The sequence below is a fragment of the Rutidosis leptorrhynchoides genome, chromosome 6 (genome assembly GCF_046630445.1).
Source record: "Rutidosis leptorrhynchoides isolate AG116_Rl617_1_P2 chromosome 6, CSIRO_AGI_Rlap_v1, whole genome shotgun sequence".
In the NCBI taxonomy this organism is placed as follows: Eukaryota; Viridiplantae; Streptophyta; class Magnoliopsida; order Asterales; family Asteraceae; genus Rutidosis; species Rutidosis leptorrhynchoides.
In genome coordinates, this window is record NC_092338.1 from 38,998,085 (window position 1) to 39,017,606 (window position 19,522).

Here is a 19,522-nt window from a genome sequence, read left to right on the forward strand (position 1 = left end):
TTAAACGGTAAAAATCCCCCTTTATAATAATAATATTACTTATATATATATTTGTATTTTTATAAAAGTAAACTAATATAGCGTTGAGCTTTGTTTAAAGATTTCCCTGTGGAACGAACCGGACTTACTAAAAACTACACTACTGTACGATTAGGTACACTGCCTATAAGTGTTGTAGCAAGGTTTAAGTATATCCATTCTATAAATAATTAAATATCTTGTGTAAAATTGTATCGTATTAAATAGTATTTTCCTAGTAAAATAATAACTATTTTATATACACCCCGCTGCACATCAATAACTCACAGTGAATAAGCAGTAAAAGTCGATATGAAACGTATGCAGGTAGTAAGTCGGTCTGAAAGGTCGTCAACCTAAGTCAAAGGTCACTAGGTCAGTATGTTGTCCCAATAAGTTTAAAAGTGAATAAATTAAGTTTAAGTGTCATCATCATCATCATTCATCATCATAAAAGCTAAGTAAGTTTGACAAGAATAGAGATCGAAACAATAGGCTGACTTCGGTCAGCTGCTACGACCTCTATACAAAACGAAAAGACGCGTAGTCAGTGACTATGGCTCCGTATATGAGTCCTCTAACCGCTGACAGATTTTCAGAACCTAACTCGTCTTCGTTTGACCGTGGTGAAGGTTTAAGTGCGAGTAGGTCAGAAATTTTAGCACAACGTTACAACGGCGTAGTGACTTTCGGAGGGCTATAAATCCTAAACCGTATGTCGGATTAAGTCGAGCCTAAACGAAAAGTCATCTAATCGAAACGAACTAACTGAAAATCAATTTTCCAGAAGTACAGGAATCTGATCAGATCCCGAAAAACAGTAAACAAGTGCTCCGGTGGGGTTCTCGGTGCTTGATGCTCATCACAGTTCTCATCCTTGATGCTTGTAAGCTTCAAGTGTACAACTCATTGATGGGTTAGCATCACCTTGATCAAGATTCTACCATAAACACACAATATGTTAAGACCAAGTAAGAACACAACTCATTTAAGAGTCTTAGATGGATGATGAACCAAGGTTACATCATATCCTTAGTCTTAACACAATTACAAGTTCTATTTACAACTAAAGCTACAAACTTTACTTCAATCAAACAAGTATGAACATAATCTAAATCAAATAAAGTGATGGAACCCTAAGCTAGAGAGCTTGGATCCTTTTCACACAAGTTATAAGATTACAAAGCTAGAAAGCTTGAATTTTTACAAGATTAATGAGACCATAAGCTATAAAGCTAAGATGAAACAACCCAACTCGTACTCCGTACGATAATTTTTTTTTTAAAAATATAATACACATTTACGCGCCAATTAAATATGTAACCCATTCCACACGATTGGTCAAAACATACTTCGAGTTTAATGTTTACAAAAAGGCACAAAGGCCATTAACGAATGTGATACAAGTTTGACCAACAACAAATGATAGTTTATAATCCAAACGACACTCGAGCATGGTTTGGGGCTAAACTACCCAAAACGTTCGGCCACTTCAAAAGCTATCCCAAAAGCATCCCCTGTCAACACAAACGGGAGACAACTAATCCAACCGTATGCCCTTACCCTTGTCCAAGCCGGAACCTATAAAAATGGTAAACAACGAGAGGGTAAGCAATGCTTAGTGAATGCAATAGTTATACATACATATATATAACCCATCTATTTGCAATCACAAATTCCAAATACCTCGTACGAACATGTAACTCACATAGCAAGTCAATCATACCCGAAATACCAACAAGTCGTACATTAACACAAAATCTCATTAGCATATACTCAACACCATATATATATAATGCTAAACTAATCACAACACAATATGGTTAACCATAACGCTATGGTGCTACCGGTACGTGATTCACACCATACGCATTTGAGTCTCACTCTTTTATAGTGCTACCGGCACATGGTTCACACTTTGACGCTACCGGCACGTGGTTCACGCCTCATTTTATAGTGCTTTCGGCACGTGGTTCACACTCGATGCTACCGACACGTGGTTCACATCCTATATCCGTCCCATACATGTTATGGCACTACCGGCACATGGTTCATACCATAACATTCACAAATAAACACGCCATATACATGAACGTATAATTATTCCACTCACCTTATCACAAGGATGATGATTTAGCACTTCCGAGCTTCAACGCAATGTACCTAAATCATTAAGTGCACATTCAATTTCACAACTAGTGGAATTAACCACAATACACCCACTTGAGCATTTAATGACCCAATTTGCATTAAATGACTCAACTACACACAACCGCCCATAAATGGCCAAGACTCGACTTTAATCACTAAGACTAGTGAAGTAAAGTCTATTAACTTCAATTAACACAAAACTTAGGGTAATCCATACCCATTTCATCTAATTAGGTCAACTAGTACATTTTGACCCATTTTATGTCAAACTTACCCATTAACACATCTTTCATAATTCTTAAAGTGTATTAGTGACTAACAACACCAATTTACACTTACAACCTCGAATCACAAGGCCAAAACCCTAGATTGTGGCTATTAGGGTTTCATTACATCAACATACCCCAAACTCACCCATTTTACCCTCAAATGGTCATACAAATCTCTAGTAACCCAAACCCTAGCCATTAACCAATTAAAACTTAAAACATAAAGTTAGAACTTACCAAGACTATCTTCTTGTAGCTAGTAACAAGGTGAACAACTTTAAATCTCGCTCCTAGGTTTGATTCACAAATCTCCAACTCCAAATCTCAAGATCAAGCTAGGTGGGTTTTGTGTTTTGGGAGAGAAATAGGAAAGAAAATGGAAATGAAAATGAAATAAATGGATGTGTGGTGGGGAGTTAATGCTCCCACCAGATTTACATGTCAAATTACCATTTTGTCCCTCAAAGTCATTTAATTTAAGCTAAAACCGGAATCAGAACTGCAGGACTGTCGCGGCGCAGCCATAATCGTCGTGGCGCGACACATAAAGGGAAAATGGACCCTTCTTAACCCAATCTCTGATCCAGGTTTGCTTTGTTTGTCGCGTCGTGACCCAATTCGTCGCGGCGCGGCATTAGCCTGATCCTGGTCACTTCGACCATTTAACACAAACCAAGGTTCCAATATACGTCTAACTCTCATATCTAAGTCTCACAAGACTTAACACTAACCGAAACTCCTTTAAGACTTATTTTACGCACACATTAACAAGTACATATATACGTATATATATATATATATCCACACATATATCCATGCATTTACGCATAAGTTAACGAGTTATAAACGTACAATTGATTAAGTGAGTACCTTTCACTACGTACGGGAAAATGGGATGTTACAACTCTCCCCCACTTGAATCGGAGCGCGTCCTCGTGATCCAAGCCGCATGACAAGAAGGAAGATAGACCAACACAAACTCTTCGGGCTCCCAAGTAAACTCGGAACCCTTACTACGAAGCCATTGAACTTTAAAAGTCCTAACCTCTTTATGTCTCAACCTTTTGACCTTCTCATCAAGTATGGCAATCGGTTCCTCGATATACTCTAACTTATTATTTAGCTCAATCTCGTCTAATGGCACACAAGACAAATCATCCGCAAGACACTTACGGAGATGGGAAACATGAAATGTATTATGGATCCCCGCAAGCTCTTCGGGTAATTCCAAACGATACGCGACTTCACCAACACGAGCTAAAACCTTAAATGGTCCAATAAACCGAGGAGCTAACTTTCCTCTTTTCCGGAATCGAATAATACCTTTCCTTGGCGAAACCTTAAGCATCACCATGTCACCTTCTTGAAATTCGATCGTTCGTGTACGTTTGTCGGCATACGACTTTTGCCTATCTTGAGCTTTTTTTTAAATGCTCTCGAATCACATCTATCTTGTTATTCGTCTCTAAAACCAAATCGGTACTCCCGATTTCCTTTTGTCCCACTTCACCCCAACAAATCGGGGTTCGACATCTACGCCCATAAAGCATCTCATACGGTGGCATCCCAATACTAGTATGATAACTATTATTGTACGAGAATTCCACCAAAGGTAAGTGCTCATCCCAACTTCCACCAAAATCGATAATACACGCTCATAACATATCTTCCAAAGTTTGATTTGTACGTTCGGTTTGACCGTCCGTTTGAGGATGATACGCCGTGCTCAATTTCAATTGTGTACCCATATCCTCATGAAACTTTTCCCAAAACCGAGATGTAAAACGAGTATCTCGATCCGAAATAATCGATATAGGAACACCGTGTCGAGAGATGACTTCCTTGATAAACAACTTAGCCAAGGTCTCCGACGATATCGCTTCCTTGATGGGAAGAAACAAAGCACTTTTCGTCAATCGATCAACTATAACCCAAATCGAATCAAATTGGGTCCTCGCCATTTTAGGTAACTTTGTGATGAAATCCATGGTAATGTGCTCCCATTTCCACTTCGGGATTTGTAACGGTTGTAGCTTACCATACGGCTTTTGGTGCTCGGCCTTAACTTGCAAACACGTGACGCATTGCTCAACGTACTTTACAACATCACGTTTCATGCCCGGCCACCAATAATCTTTCTTCAAGTCAAGATACATTTTCGTTGCGCCCGGATGAATGGAATACTTTGACTTATGTGCTTCATCAAGTAGCACTCGTCGATAATCCCCCATCTTAGGCACCCACACTCTTCCTTGAAAAGACAACAAACCCCGCGAGCCCATAGTAATGAACTCCGTTTGCCCCACAATCCGCTCTTCATGCTTGTTGTGAACATATGCTTCTATTTGAATCTCACCAAGCTTTACAAGGAAATCGTTAGTAATAATCATGTGTAACGATCCTACTCGTATCGCCGGATGTTGACTCTTTCGACTTAAGGCGTCCGCGACCACGTTCGCCTTTCCCGGATTGTAAAGTATCTCACAATCATAATCCTTTACCACATCCATCCACCTACGTTGACGATAATTCAAATCTCGTTGAGTAAAGAGATGTTTCAAACTCTTATGGTCCGAATAAATCGTACACTTGACACCATACAAGTAGTGGCGCCAAATTTTCAACGCATGAACCACCGCCGCCAATTCAAGATCATGAGTCGGGTATCTCTTTTCGTGTTCCTTTAATTGTCGAGAGGCGTAAGCGATGACTTTACCTCTTTGCATCAAAACACACCCGAGCCCATTTAAAGAAGCATCACAATAAATCGTCATGTCTTCTACCCCTTCCGGCAACACTAACACCGGAGCTTGACACAATTTCTCTTTTAACAATCGAAAAGTGATTTCTTGCTCGTTCTCCCAATTGAATCTTTCGTTCTTCCTCGTCAATTTAGTCAAAGGAGAAGCAATCTTAGAAAAGTCTTGGATAAACCGATGATAATAACCGGCCAATCCGAGAAAACTTCGGACCTCCGTAGGCGTAGTCGGTTGTCTCCAACTCTTCACCGTCTCTATCTTCCCCGGATCTACTTGAATACCATCTTTGTTCACAATGTGGCCAAGGAATTGAACCTCCCTTAGCCAAAATTCACATTTGGAGAACTTAGCATACAACTTCTCCTTTCGTAACGTCTTCAATACTTCACGCAAATGACATTCATGTTCGTTCATACTCTTCGAGTAGACTAGTATGTCGTCAATGAACACAATCACCGACTTGTCCAACATGGGTTGGCACACTCGGTTCATAAGATCCATGAATGCCGCCGGTGCATACGTAAGACCAAAAGGCATAACTACGAACTCAAAATGCCCATAACGCGTTCGAAAAGTCGTTTTCTCAATATCTTCCTCACGAACCCGCATTTGGTGATAGCCGAACCGTAGGTCGATCTTAGAGAAATACGTCGCACCTTGGAGTTGATCAAACAAATCATTAATCCGAGGCAATGGATAACGATTCTTGATCGTCACTTTATTCAACTCCCGGTAATCGATGCACATCCGCATACTACCATCCTTCTTTTTCACGAATAAAACCGGAGCGCCCCACGGCGAAGCACTCGGTCGAATAAAACCCTTCTCAAGAAACTCTTGGGTTTGATTTAATAACTCTTGCATTTCCGTCGGTGCTAAACGATAAGGAGTTTTAGCAATGGGAGTAGCTCCCGGAACCAACTCAATGCGAAATTCAACTTGTCTTTCCGCCGGAACACCCGGTAACTCGTTCGGAAAAACGTCTTCGAATTAACTAACCACCGGAATTTTACGAATAGGTGGTGGCTCGTCACGAGTATCGACAACGTGGGCAAGAAAAGCCATGCCACCACTAACAAGAAAACGACGTGCCCGTGCAAAAGAACATATCGGCACAAGTCTTCTTCGCTTATCGCCATGAATAATTAGCTCTCCCCCACTCGGGGTTTTCACACGAATAAACTTTTCATGGCATGCAATATCGGCTCTATTTCGATCGAGCCAATCCATACCAACAACGATGTCAAAATCGCCCAAAGTCATCGGGATAAGATCAATCTTAAAGTTTTCGGCACCAAAAACTACGTCACAATTCTTACACACATCAACCACTAGCACCGTCTTGCCGTCCACTATTTCGACTTCTACCAGACGACTTAACTTAGCTAACGGTCTATCAAGTTTAGGCACAAATTTTGGAGATACAAACGACAAATTTGCACCGCTATCAAATAAAATCCTTGCCGGATTAGAGTTAACCATGAAAGTACCTGAGACAACATCGTGGGATTGCTTGGCTTCATCGTTTGTCATCAAATAGTTTCGCCCTTGAGCCGTACCCACCGCCTTCCCTAGCCTTTTAACATTATCGTTATTCAAATCGGGACACTCTAACTTTCGGTGTCCTTCCTTACCACAATTATAGCAAGTGAATTTGTTCGGGCCATTGGTACAATCACGGGCCATGTGTCCCCTTTGTTTAGAATTAAAACACGTAGGCCCGAAACCCTCGGAAGCACCCTTCTTCACACTATTTACGATTTCAGAGCCTTTCTTATTCTTTTTATTTGAAAAGTTCGAATGACTCGAACCTTCAAACTTTCTCTTTGAAAAAGTGAAATCACTCTTCCTCGGAACCTCCGGTTCAAAACCCCGAGCCAACTCGAATAGTTCTTCAAAAGTCTTAGCCATTCCCCGACTAATCTTACCCTTTAACTCATCGTTCAAGGTACGGTAGAAATCTTTCATTAGCTTGTGATCGTCACCAACATATTCTGGGCAAAAACGAGTCTTTGCCAAAAAGGTAGACTTGAGAGTAACCAAGTCCATTGAACCTTGTTGCAAATGATGCAACTCATCCCGGATTCTATCAAGGTCGGAAGAAGTTCGGTATTCTTGGAAGAATTCCTTCTTAAACTCCTCCCATGTCAAGCTCATACATTGCTCTTCACCATATAAATTGATTTTATCGTCCCACCACAACTTGCCTTCTTCACGTAACATGCTAGACCCATATCTCGTCTTCTTCTCGGGAGGACACTCCGCGGTACGGAATGCTCCCTCGATATCGGAAATCCAACAAGCGCTTTTCAATGGATCCCTCACCCCATTAAACATCGGAGGTTGAGTATCCTTGAAATTTTTGTAGTGGAAGTCCCGCCTTCCTTCACCTCCTTCACCGCGAGGATAAATGTTTCTAGCATCAAGGGCCTCTTCGATAGTGGCCTTCATTCGTTCATTTATCAAATCGGTCACTTGTCCATCGACCGAATCTTGGAAGACCTTTCGAACATCCGTAAGAAAATCCACTTTTAACTTTTAAAGACGGCCTCAACCTTAGCCGAAAATTCGGCGTCCTAGCTCGTACTTCCGTTATCATGATCGGGACCGTTTCTCATCTTCATTCTATAAAATGGAATAGGTTAAACCATGTAACGAAAAGACATAACACGTAAGTATATACATGTACACCACACTACCCCATCTTACTCAACAATCGTCGTACATTACTCGTTTGACACGATTTGCACTCGTAACAACGGTAGCTAATCGTTGTCACGCGAGCAAGTCGCATTAACTCGCTAGTACAACGTCCGTCTTGCTTGATGATTGCTAAACACAATACAAAACAATTAGCACAAGGTTAGTTCATATAAACCAAGGCACTAACAATTCCCGATTATACCCAAAGTCCTACAAGTCCCGCATAAAGCGCTCACACAATAAAGTCCAAGTCTAGGCACCTATCTCAAGTCGCCTAAATCCCTTAGACCATGCTCTGATACCACTTGAAACAACCCAACCCGTACTCCGTACGATAATTTTTTTTTAAAATATAATACACATTTACGCGCCAATTAAATATGTAACCCATTCCACACGATTGGTCAAAACATACTACGAGTTTAATGTTTACAAAAAGGCACAAAGGCCATTAACGAATGTGATACAAGTTTGACCAACAACAAATGATAGTTTATAATCCAAACGACACTCGGGCATGGTTTGGGGCTAAACTACCCAAAACATTCGGCCACTTCAAAAGCTATCCCAAAAGCATCCCCTGTCAACACAAACGGGAGACAACTAATCCAACCGTATGCCCTTACCCTTGTCCAAGCCGGAACCTATAAAAATGGTAAACAACTAGAGGGTAAGCAATGCTTAGTGAATGCAATAGTTATACATACATATATATAACCCATCTATTTGCAATCACAAATTCCAAATACCTCGTACGAACATGTAACTCACATAGCAAGTCAATCATACCCGAAATACCAACAAGTCGTACATTGACACAAAATCTCATTAGCATATACTCAACACCATATATATATAATGCTAAACTAATCACAACACAATATGGTTAACCATAACGCTATGGTGCTACCGGCACGTGGTTCACACCATACGCATTTGAGTCTCACTCTTTTATAGTGCTACCGGCACATGGTTCACACTTTGACGCTACCGGCACGTGGTTCACGCCTCATTTTATAGTGCTACTGGCACGTGGTTCACACTCGATGCTACCGGCATGTGGTTCACATCCTATATCCGTCCCATACATGTTATGGCACTACCGGCACATGGTTCATACCATAACATTCACAAATAAACACGCCATTAACATGAACGTATAATTATTCCACTCACCTTATCACAAGGATGATGATTTAGCACTTCCGAGCTTCAACGCAATGTACCTAAATCATTAAGTGCACATTCAATTTCACAACTAGTGGAATTAACCACAATACACCCACTTGAGCATTTAATGACCCAATTTGCATTAAAGGACTCAACTACACACAACCGCCCATAAATGGCCAAGACTCGACTTTAATCACTAAGACTAGTGAAGTAAAGTCTATTAACTTCAATTAACACAAAACTTAGGGTAATCCATACCCATTTCATCTAATTAGGTCAACTAGTACATTTTGACCCATTTTATGTCAAACTTACCCATTAACACATCTTTCATAATTCTTAAAGTGTATTAGTGACTAACAACACCAATTTACACTTACAACCTCGAATCACAAGGCCAAAACCCTAGATTGTGGCTATTAGGGTTTCATTATATCAACATACCCCAAACTCACTCATTTTACCCTCAAATGGGTCATACAAATCTCTAGTAACCCAAACCCTAGCCATTAACTAATTAAAACTTAAAACATAAAGTTAGAAGTTACCAAGACTATATTCTTGTAGCTAGTAACAAGGTGAACAACTTTAAATCTCGCTCCTAGGTTTGATTCACAAATCTCCAACTCTAAATCTCAAGATCAAGCTAGGTGGGTTTTGTGTTTTGGGAGAGAAATAGGAAAGAAAATGAAAATGAAAATGAAATAAATGGATGTGTGGTGGAGAGTTAATGCTCCCACAAGATTTACATGTCAAATTACCATTTTGTCCCTCAAAGTCATTTAATTTAAACTAAAACCGGAATCAGAACTGCAGGACTGTCGCGGCGCGACACATAAAGGGAAAATGGACCCTTCTTAACCCAATCTCTGATCCAGGTTTGCTTTGTTTGTCGCGTCGCGACCCAATTCGTCGCGGCGCGGCATTAGCCTGATCCTGGTCACTTCGACCATTTAACACAAACCAAAGTTCCAATACACGTCTAACTCTCATATGTAAGTCTCACAATACTTAACACTAACCGAAACTCCTTTAAGACTTATTTTACGCACACATTAACAAGTACATATATACGTATATATATATATATATATATATATATATATATATATATATATATATATATCCACACATATATCCATGCATTTACGCATAAGTTAACGAGTTATAAACGTACAATTGATTAAGTGAGTACCTTTCGCTACGTACGGGAAAACGGGATGTTACATAAGATCTTTAACAAAATAATGAAAGTAATGAGACCATAAGCTAAAAGGCTAAGATTTTTAACATAATAATGAGACACTTAGCTAAAAAGCTTGGATCTTTAGTGTTCTTGAAGATCTTGAAGCATAAATCTTGGATCTTTAAGATACATGAAGATTACAAACACAAGTTTGAATCTTTATAACAAAATAACAAGATTAAAGCTAAATGATTTAGATCTACAAAGTAGGTGAAGATTCAAAGCTAGAAAGCTTGAATCTTCCATGATCTTGAAGGATTCAAATCCATGTTTGAATCTATAAGATGTAATCAAGATCAAAAGCTAAAAAGTTTGATCTTCTAATGATGATGATGAACTCGTGATGATGAGAAGGAGAAGAAGAAAAGAAATTCAAAATACTTACAAGCTTTAGACTAGAGAGAAAATAAATGAACAAGTGTGTGTAAATTGTGAATGGAAATCAAGTGTGAATGGTGAGGAAATGGCTTAGTATTTATAGGAGGTGAGGTGATGGTGGTGGTAGTTAGGCCGTGGGTTTCCAAGGGGGACACCTTTTTGGTTAATGGTTGTCTAAAGTTGGTGCTTGTGTTAGGATCCCATGCAACATTAAGGATAATACTTGACAAAAATGCTAGCATGTTCTCTCTAATAAATGGGCATTTGTCTTACTTATTAATGGGTCACTAGTTACTTATAATTGGGCTAATTAAATAGTCCACTAACTAGTGTAGGGTGGGCTAAGGTCCAACAAGGTAGAAAGTCCAACAAGACTAACTAGTGTGCTCTAGTAAATTACTAAGCGTAATTAAGCATCCAAAAACCCAAGTAATTGTTATTATAAAATAACAATTAGTATTTCGTAGTCATAATATTCCGATTACGACAAAAGTTAAACGTGTACGCAGTACGCAGTTCGTTAAAAACGTCAAGTGACACTAACGGTCATAAAGGCTTCTGAGGATTAAGTTAAGTATCCTACGTACTTAATGATATGCTTTAACATATAAATGAAAGTAGTCAACATGTAGGGAGTTCCCAGAGTATAATATAGCTCAGTACATACAAATACACAGTTTCGTGAAAACACAAAGCACAAAAGCAAGTCGAAAAAGTCGGGTCGTTACATTACCCACCTGTTAATGAAAATTTCGTCCCGAAATTTTAGGCTGAGGTAGACGGTAGAGACGGGAAGAGGTGAGGATACTTCTGCATCATTTGATCATCTAGTTCCAAAGTAAACTCTGGTCCTCGTTTTGCATTCCATCATACTCGGACGATCAGAATCTTGTTGCGTTTCAAGGTCTTGACCTCACGGTCCATAATTTCGTCAGGTTCTTCCACGAAATGAAGTTTGTCATCAATCATAAGCTCCTCAAGTGGTATGACGAGTTCTGGTTCCGGAAGACACTTCTTCAGATTTGATACATGGAAGGTAGGATGAACGGAGCTCAATTGAGTCGAAAGATCCAAACGGTAAGCAACGGGTCCAACACGCTCCAAGACTTCAAAAGGACCAATGTATCGTGGGTTCAACTTTCCACATTTTCCGAAACGGATTACACCTTTCCAAGGTGCGACTTTCAACATAACGCGGTCGCCGATTTGAAATTCGCGATCTCCACATTTAAGGTCGGCATAGCTCTTCTGACGATCACGGGCCGTCTTGAGCCTCACTTGAATTTGAACAATCTTCTCCGTTGTCTCATGGACTAACTCGGGTTTGGTGATTTGCTTCTCACCTACTTCGGCCCAACAAATAGGAGAACGGCACTTGCGACCATACAATGCTTCAAAAGGTGCAGCATTAATACTCGAATGATAGCTGTTGTTGTAAGAAAATTCGGCTAGCGGCAAATGCTTTTCCCAAGCTTTTCCGAAATCAATAACGCAAGCATGCAACATGTCTTCCAAAGTCTAAATCGTTCGTTCTCTTTGTCCGTCAGTTTGCGGGTGATATGCGGTACTCATGTCGAGACGTGTTCCCAAGGCTTCTTGCAAAGAACGCCAAAATCTAGAAGCAAAACGGGTATCACGATCTGAGATAATCGATAAGGGTAGACCGTGGCGAGATACAACTTCCTTTATGTATAGCTGCGCCAGTCTTTCCATCGTATCAGTTTCCTTCATGGCTAGGAAGTGAGCAGATTTGGTAAGACGGTCAACGATAACCCAGATGGTATCATAACCTCCTACCGTCTTCGGTAGCTTCGTGATGAAATCCATTATTATTCCTTCCCACTTCCATTGCGGGATTTTGAGTTGTTGGAGTAATCCAGACGGCTTCTGATATTCGGCTTTGATCTTGGAACAAGTCAATCACTTTCCAACATAAGCTGCAACATCCCTTTTGAGGTTCGGCCACCAATATTGAACCTTGAGGTCATGGTACATCTTACCAGCTCCTGGATGAATTGAATACATTGACTTGTGGGCTTCGTCTAGAATAAGGCTCCGTAAATCTCCATATTTGGGCACCCAAATTCTTCAGGCAAAGTATCGAAGTCCAGTCTCCTTGACCTCAAATCGAGAAACGAGAATGTTCAAGTGCTCTTGAGAAATATTCTCCTCCTTGAGAGCTTCATCTTGAGCTACGCGGATCTGGTTATTGAGATTCGTCTGAATGGTGATGTTCAAGGCACGGACATGAAGAGGTATCGTTCTCTCCTTTCAGCTCAAGGCATCAGCTACAACATTTGCCCTTCCGGGATGATAACGTAGTTCACAATCATAGCCGTTCAATGTTTCGATCCATCGTCGATGTCTCATATTCAGCTGCTTCTAGTCGAATATGTGTTGGAGGCTTTTGTGATCGGTGAAGATGGTACTCTTGGTTCCATAAAGGTAGTGTCTCCACAGTTTTAGTGCAAAGACAATGGCTCCAAGCTCAAGATCGTGCGCTGTGTAATTTCGCTCGTGAATCTTCAATTGTCGAGAGGCGTAAGCAATAACCTTCGTTTTTTGCATCAATACGCAACCAAAACCATTTTTTGAGGCATCACAGTACACAACAAAATCATCACTGCCTTCGGGAAGAGATAGGATAGGTGCAGTGGTTAACTTCTGTTTCAAGGTTTGAAATGCCAACTCTTGCTCGGCTTCCCAAACGAACTTCTTCCCCTTATAAGTTAATGCAGTCAAAGGACGTGCAATCAGAGAGAAACCTTCAATGAATCTTCGGTAATAACCGGAGAGGACTAAAAATTGGCGGATATGAGTAGGAGTAGTGGGAGTTTCCCACTTGCTGATAGCTTCGATCTTTGCGGGATCAACTTTGATACCCTGGTTGCTCACAATATGACCGAGAAATTGGACTTCCTTCAACCAAAACTCGCACTTGGAGAATTTGGCATAAAGTTGCTCTTGTCTCAAAAGTTCCAACACTAGTCGAAGATGTTGTTCATGTTCTTCTTCACTTCTGGAATAGATGAGGATATCATCTATGAAGACGATAATGAACTTGTCCATGTATGGTTTGCATACTCGATTCATGAGATCCATGAATACAGCAGGTGCGTTGGTTAAACAGAATAGCATCACAAGAACTCATAATGACCATAACGGGTTCTGAACGCAGTCTTCATCACATCGCTCTCCTTCACCCTCAACTAGTGATATCCTGATCGTAAATCGATCTTAGAGTAAACGCTGGATCCTTGCAGCTGATCAAAAAGATCGTCCATCCTGGGAAGGGGATATCGATTCTTGATCGTCAACTTGTTCAGCTCATGATAATCGATACACATGCGGAAAGATCCATCCTTCTTCTTCACAAAGAAAACAGGTGCGCCCCAAGGCGATGAACTCGGTCGGATAAATCCACGGTCTAGCAATTCCTGCAGTTGACTCTGCAACTCTTGCAGTTCGGAAGGTGCTAGTCGATAAGGTGCGCGAGCTACAGGTGCAGCTCCTGGTACTAGATCAATCTGGAATTCCACTGATCGCAGCGGCGGGAATCCATGCAATTCTTCTGGAAAGACGTCAGGAAATTCATTCACAATCCGCACATCAACAACACTCCTCTCCTCGGTTTCTAACTTCTTCACATGTGCCAGAATAGCAAAATGCCCTTTCCTCATGACTTTCTGTGCCTTCATGCAACTAATGAGGTTCAACTTTAGGCTACCTTTCTCTCCGTGTACGATCAATGGCACACCGTCTTCGCGAGGTATACGGATAATCTTCTCTCCACAAACAACTTCTGCTCTTACTTTGGACAACCAGTCCATACTAACTATCACATCGAAGCTTCCCAACTTGATGGGTATCAAATCAATCTCAAAGTCCACACCGGCTAGGTTTATTATGCCTCATCGGCCAATTTGGTCAACTTTCTCAAGTTTCCCATTGGCTACTTCAACCAAAATACTCTCGTCTAAAGGTACTAACGACCAGTCTATCTTAGAACAAAAGTGTCTACATACGTAACTCCTATCGGCACCTGTATCAAATAAGACAGAAGCAAGTAGATTATTGACAGTGAATATACCTGTGACCAAATCAGGATCCTCACGGACATCTCGAGCGTTCATGTTGAAAACTCTCCCACGTGCTGATCCGGCATCATTCTTCTTGTTCGGGCACTCATTCTTGAAGTGGCCCTGTTGACCGCACTCAAAACACTTTCTTGGTCCAGTAGGGTTTGTCTTCACAGCTGGGGTGGTAATCTTGCAGTCCCTGCCAATGTGCCAGTCCTTTTACACTTTTCACAGACCACGTTGCAGTACCCTGTATGATGCTTGTAGCATCTCTTGCACTGCGGAAGACTACCCTTGTAGTTAGGGTTCGAGCTAGGGTTCGGGTTGGGGTTCCTCCAGTCGTTGTTTCCCTTGAAACTCTCATGCCTCTTAGCTGGGTTCTGATCGAAGACCTTTCCTTTGTTTCTTTCCCACTTACGCTTCTCATAAGTAGCTCCTGATTCTGATTTCGCTTTCTCTGGTTCCTTGCGGATGATATGGTTCATCAGGGTGTGCGCCATGCGCATAGATTCCGGGACATCTGCTGGTTTCGATGAAGTGACATTTCCCTGAATGGTCTTGGGAAGTCCCCACAAGTATCGTTCCATTCGCTTAAATTCAGGGGTAACCATCATGGGGCACATCAAAGCTAACTCCAAATACCTTCGGTTATAGCCATCAAGGTCAGTTCCCACAACCTTCAGCTCCCAAAACTCAGCTTCCATTTTCTGAATTTCGGTTCGGGGCTAATACTCCTCGATCATAGCACTCTTAAACTCCTCCCATGGTGTAGCATAAGCCTCGTCAATTCCTTTAGCCTGAGCAAGCGTGTTTCACCAGGTTAAAGTGCCGTCCGACAGAGTACAGGAGGCGTACTTAGTTTTTTTCACTTTCGAGCAGTTGCTCACACGGAACACAGCTTCTAACTTCTCAAACCATCTCATCAGTCCAATTGGCCCTTCTGTACCACTGAAATTGTGGGGCTTGCAGCTTTGGAATTCCTTATAGGTACACCCGTTCTGAACAGCTGGGTTGGCCGGTGGAGCTGGATCAGGGTTGGCATTCGCCATAACTGCGGCTATTCGAGCAGCAATCATTTCCTCAATCTGTGCCGCTGTGCGCATTTCCATTGGGACTCCTGCGTTTTCCATTGTTCCCCTGAACAAAAGTTTCGACTTACGTCAAAATTCCGCATTCAATAATATTATAGCATAAGGCACCCAGTATGGAACACAACACACAATTAAGTAAAACAACCAGATACAGATACCACAAAATCATCATACAGTAGCGTAAATAGAACACCGTACAAAATTTAAACAACATTAAGTTCTATTCATTAATAAGAAAGTTGCATACATCCGCATAAGGTTCGTACAATACATGAGTAAAACATGAAACTACTAACAGAGTTACATAAGGAAATCTAATACAATAATCCTACGGTGATGGTGGGTAAATGATGTCCATCAGGTGGGACATCTGTTCCTCGAGCTCAGTTACCCGAACACGGAGGATATGCACTTCCCTCGTTAGTTCCTCGATGACGAGGGATGCTGGTGGGGCAGGCGGTGCAGATGGTGCAGGTGGTGCAGATGTAGACTGCACAGTGCGGGTGGTCTTACGCACGAATGGATCGGCTGGATACGGTACGACCCTCTTACAGGCTGTGACCCTAACCAACTGTCCATGTGCATCTACGAACGGTCTTCCTCCGTTAATCCCTGGGATAACGGTACCATCGAAATGATACCGCTTCTTCGGCTGGGTAGAGTGCGGCTGCACGGGCTCCTCCTCAGGGTCCTCCTCGAAATCATCCTCGGGATCCTCTTCGGAATCCTCCTCGCTGGAGTCATCGGATGATGAATCGTCTGAATCATCTGAAGGTGGATTTGCTCGGCCGGTGGTCATAAGTCGATATCTGCCTGGTGGAATCGGCACAACACGTCCATCAGCGGTGCGTCTAGCCCAATGTCCATGCTCGTTACGGAAAGGACCATCCTCATTTCCCCCAGGAATCACAGTACCACCGGGATGGTGCTGTGGCCCCGAGAGTCTAGGGCTAGGTGGAGCTGGAATCTCCTCTGGATCCTCGTATCCATCTGAGACGTCCATAAAGTCAAGCACGAGTCCACTGGAAGGTGAATATCTAGAGTCGTCGACGGGTAGCGGTGAGTCAGCAACAATGGTAGGCGAGGCAACAGTCGTCTCTGAGTCACTCTCGAAGTCAAAGGTCATGGGCAGCATGTCTGACATCTGAACAAGGAAAGATAACTTTTTCCATGCCAGTAAGACATATAGCAAGCACGTAATTAGGCACTACAGCATCCTAGCAGTACATATCATGGCAATATTAACAAAATCCTACAAAAGTATCATGCAATCGAAAACAGATAGTAGCATGCAGTAACGAGAATAAGCAGTAGCATACCGCAAGTACACATAGTAGTAAATGTAAGCAGTAGCATGCAGTAAGTTCCGCAGAAACAGTTAAACAAGCAAGTTGTAGATTAGTCCTATTAGCGAATCCTACACGGCTCGGTCAGGACTCACTAATGCAACCTAATTCCCTACAACCGATGCTCTGATACCAAATGTGACGCCCCGTACAAAACCATCGTGTACGATTCATCAACAACAGGATCTTTACACGGTCAAGTACTACATGCTATTTGAAAACCAGTTTGCATTCATAAAAAGATAGCGTTTATAAAAGATAACGTGACACAAAGGTCGTTACAAAGTCATTATTTAAAAATAACATAAGTTACGAATGCAAGATAAAAGTTCCATGATTGAGACATCTCTAAGTAATGCAGCGGAAATCTAACACAGCAGGTCCATAACAGCAAGTCTAAAACACCAAGATAGCAAGTCTAACAGCGGAAGCAACATCGTCTAAGCACCTGAGAAATACACGCTTAAAAGTCAACACGAATGTTGGTGAGCTATAGTTTGTAATCAGTAAAGTAATGTAGACCACGAGTTATCGTATTTAAAACAGTATGAAAAGTATATGCTTATCCGTGGGCACCCAGTAACTAATTTAACGTAATAATAATACCCTCTAAAAGTACATTTGGCGAGTGCGTATGTTCTCGAAGTATCAAACACCCGTTAAATGCTAGCGCGACTAGCCCGAGTGGGGATGTCAAACCCTATGGATCCATATCTAATATTCGCGTTCACCGGTTCAAAACCAATGATTAAACGTTACCGTGCTAAGGGGAATGTTTATGCCGTTATATAACCCACACATATGTAAAGTTTAAGTACTCGTGTCAAGTAAGTAAAACGTAAAAAGCGCATGTATTCTCAGTCCTAAAAATAGTATAAGTAAAAAGGGAAGCTATAACTCATAGTGAATAAGCAGTAAAAGTCGATATGAAACGTATGCAGGTAGTAAGTCAGTCCGAAAGGTCATCAACCTAAGTCAAAGGTCACTAGGTCAGTATGTTGTCCCAATAAGTTTAAAAGTGAATAAATTAAGTTTAAGTGTCATCATCATCATCATTCATCATCATAAAAGCTAAGTAAGTTTGACAAGAATAGAGATCAAAACAATAGGCTGACTTCGGTCAGCTTCTACGACCTCTATACAAAACGAAATGATGTGTAGTCAGTGGCTATGGCTCCGTATATGAGTCCTCTAACCGCTGACCTATTTTCAGAACCTAACTCCTCTTCGTTTGACCGTGGCGACGGTTTAAGTGCGAGTAGGTCAGAAATTTCAGCACAACGTTACAATGGCGTAGTGACTTTCGGAGGGCTATAAATCCTAAACCGTATGTCGGATTAAGTCGAGGCCTAAACGAAAAGTCATCTACTCGAAATGAACTAACTGAAAATAAATTTTTCAGAAGTCCAGGAATCTGATCAGATCCCAAAAAACATAAACAAGTGCTCCGGTGGGGTTCTTGGTGCTTGATGCTCATCACGGTTCTCATCCTTGATGCTTGTAAGCTTCAAGTGTACAACTCATTGATGGGTTAGCATCACCTTGACCAAGATTCTACCATCAACACACAATATGTTAAGACCAATTAAGAACACAACTCATTTAAGAGTCTTAGATGGATGATGAACCAAGGTTACATCATATCCTTAGTCTTAACACAATTACAAGTTCTATTTACAACTAAAGCTACAAACTTTACTTCAATCAAACAAGTATGAACATAATCTAAATCAAATAAAGTGATGGAACCCTAAGCTGGAGAGCTTGGATCCTTTTCACACAAGTTATAAGATTACAAAGCTAGAAAGCTTGAATCTTTACAAGATTAATGAGACCATATGAAATAAAGCTAAGAACTTTAACAAAATAATGAAAGTAATGAGACCATAAGCTAAAAAGCTAAGATCTTTAACATAATAATGAGACCCTAAGCTAAAAATCTTGGATTTTTAGTGTTCTTGAAGATCTTGAAGCATAAAGCTTGGATCTTTAAGATACATGAAGATTACAAACACAAGTTTGAATCTTTATAATAAAATAACATGATTAAAGCTATAAGATTTAGATCTACAAAGTAGGTGAAGATTCAAAGCTAGAAAGCTTGAATCTTCCATGATCTTGAAGGATTCAAATCCATGTTTGAATCTACAAGATGTAATCAAGATCAAAAGCTAAAAAGCTTGATCTTCTAATGATGATGATGAACTCGTGATGATGAGAAGGAGAAGAAGAAAAGAAATTCAAAATACTTACAAGCTTTAGACTAGAGAGAAAATAAATGAACAAGTGTGTGTAAATTGTGAATGGAA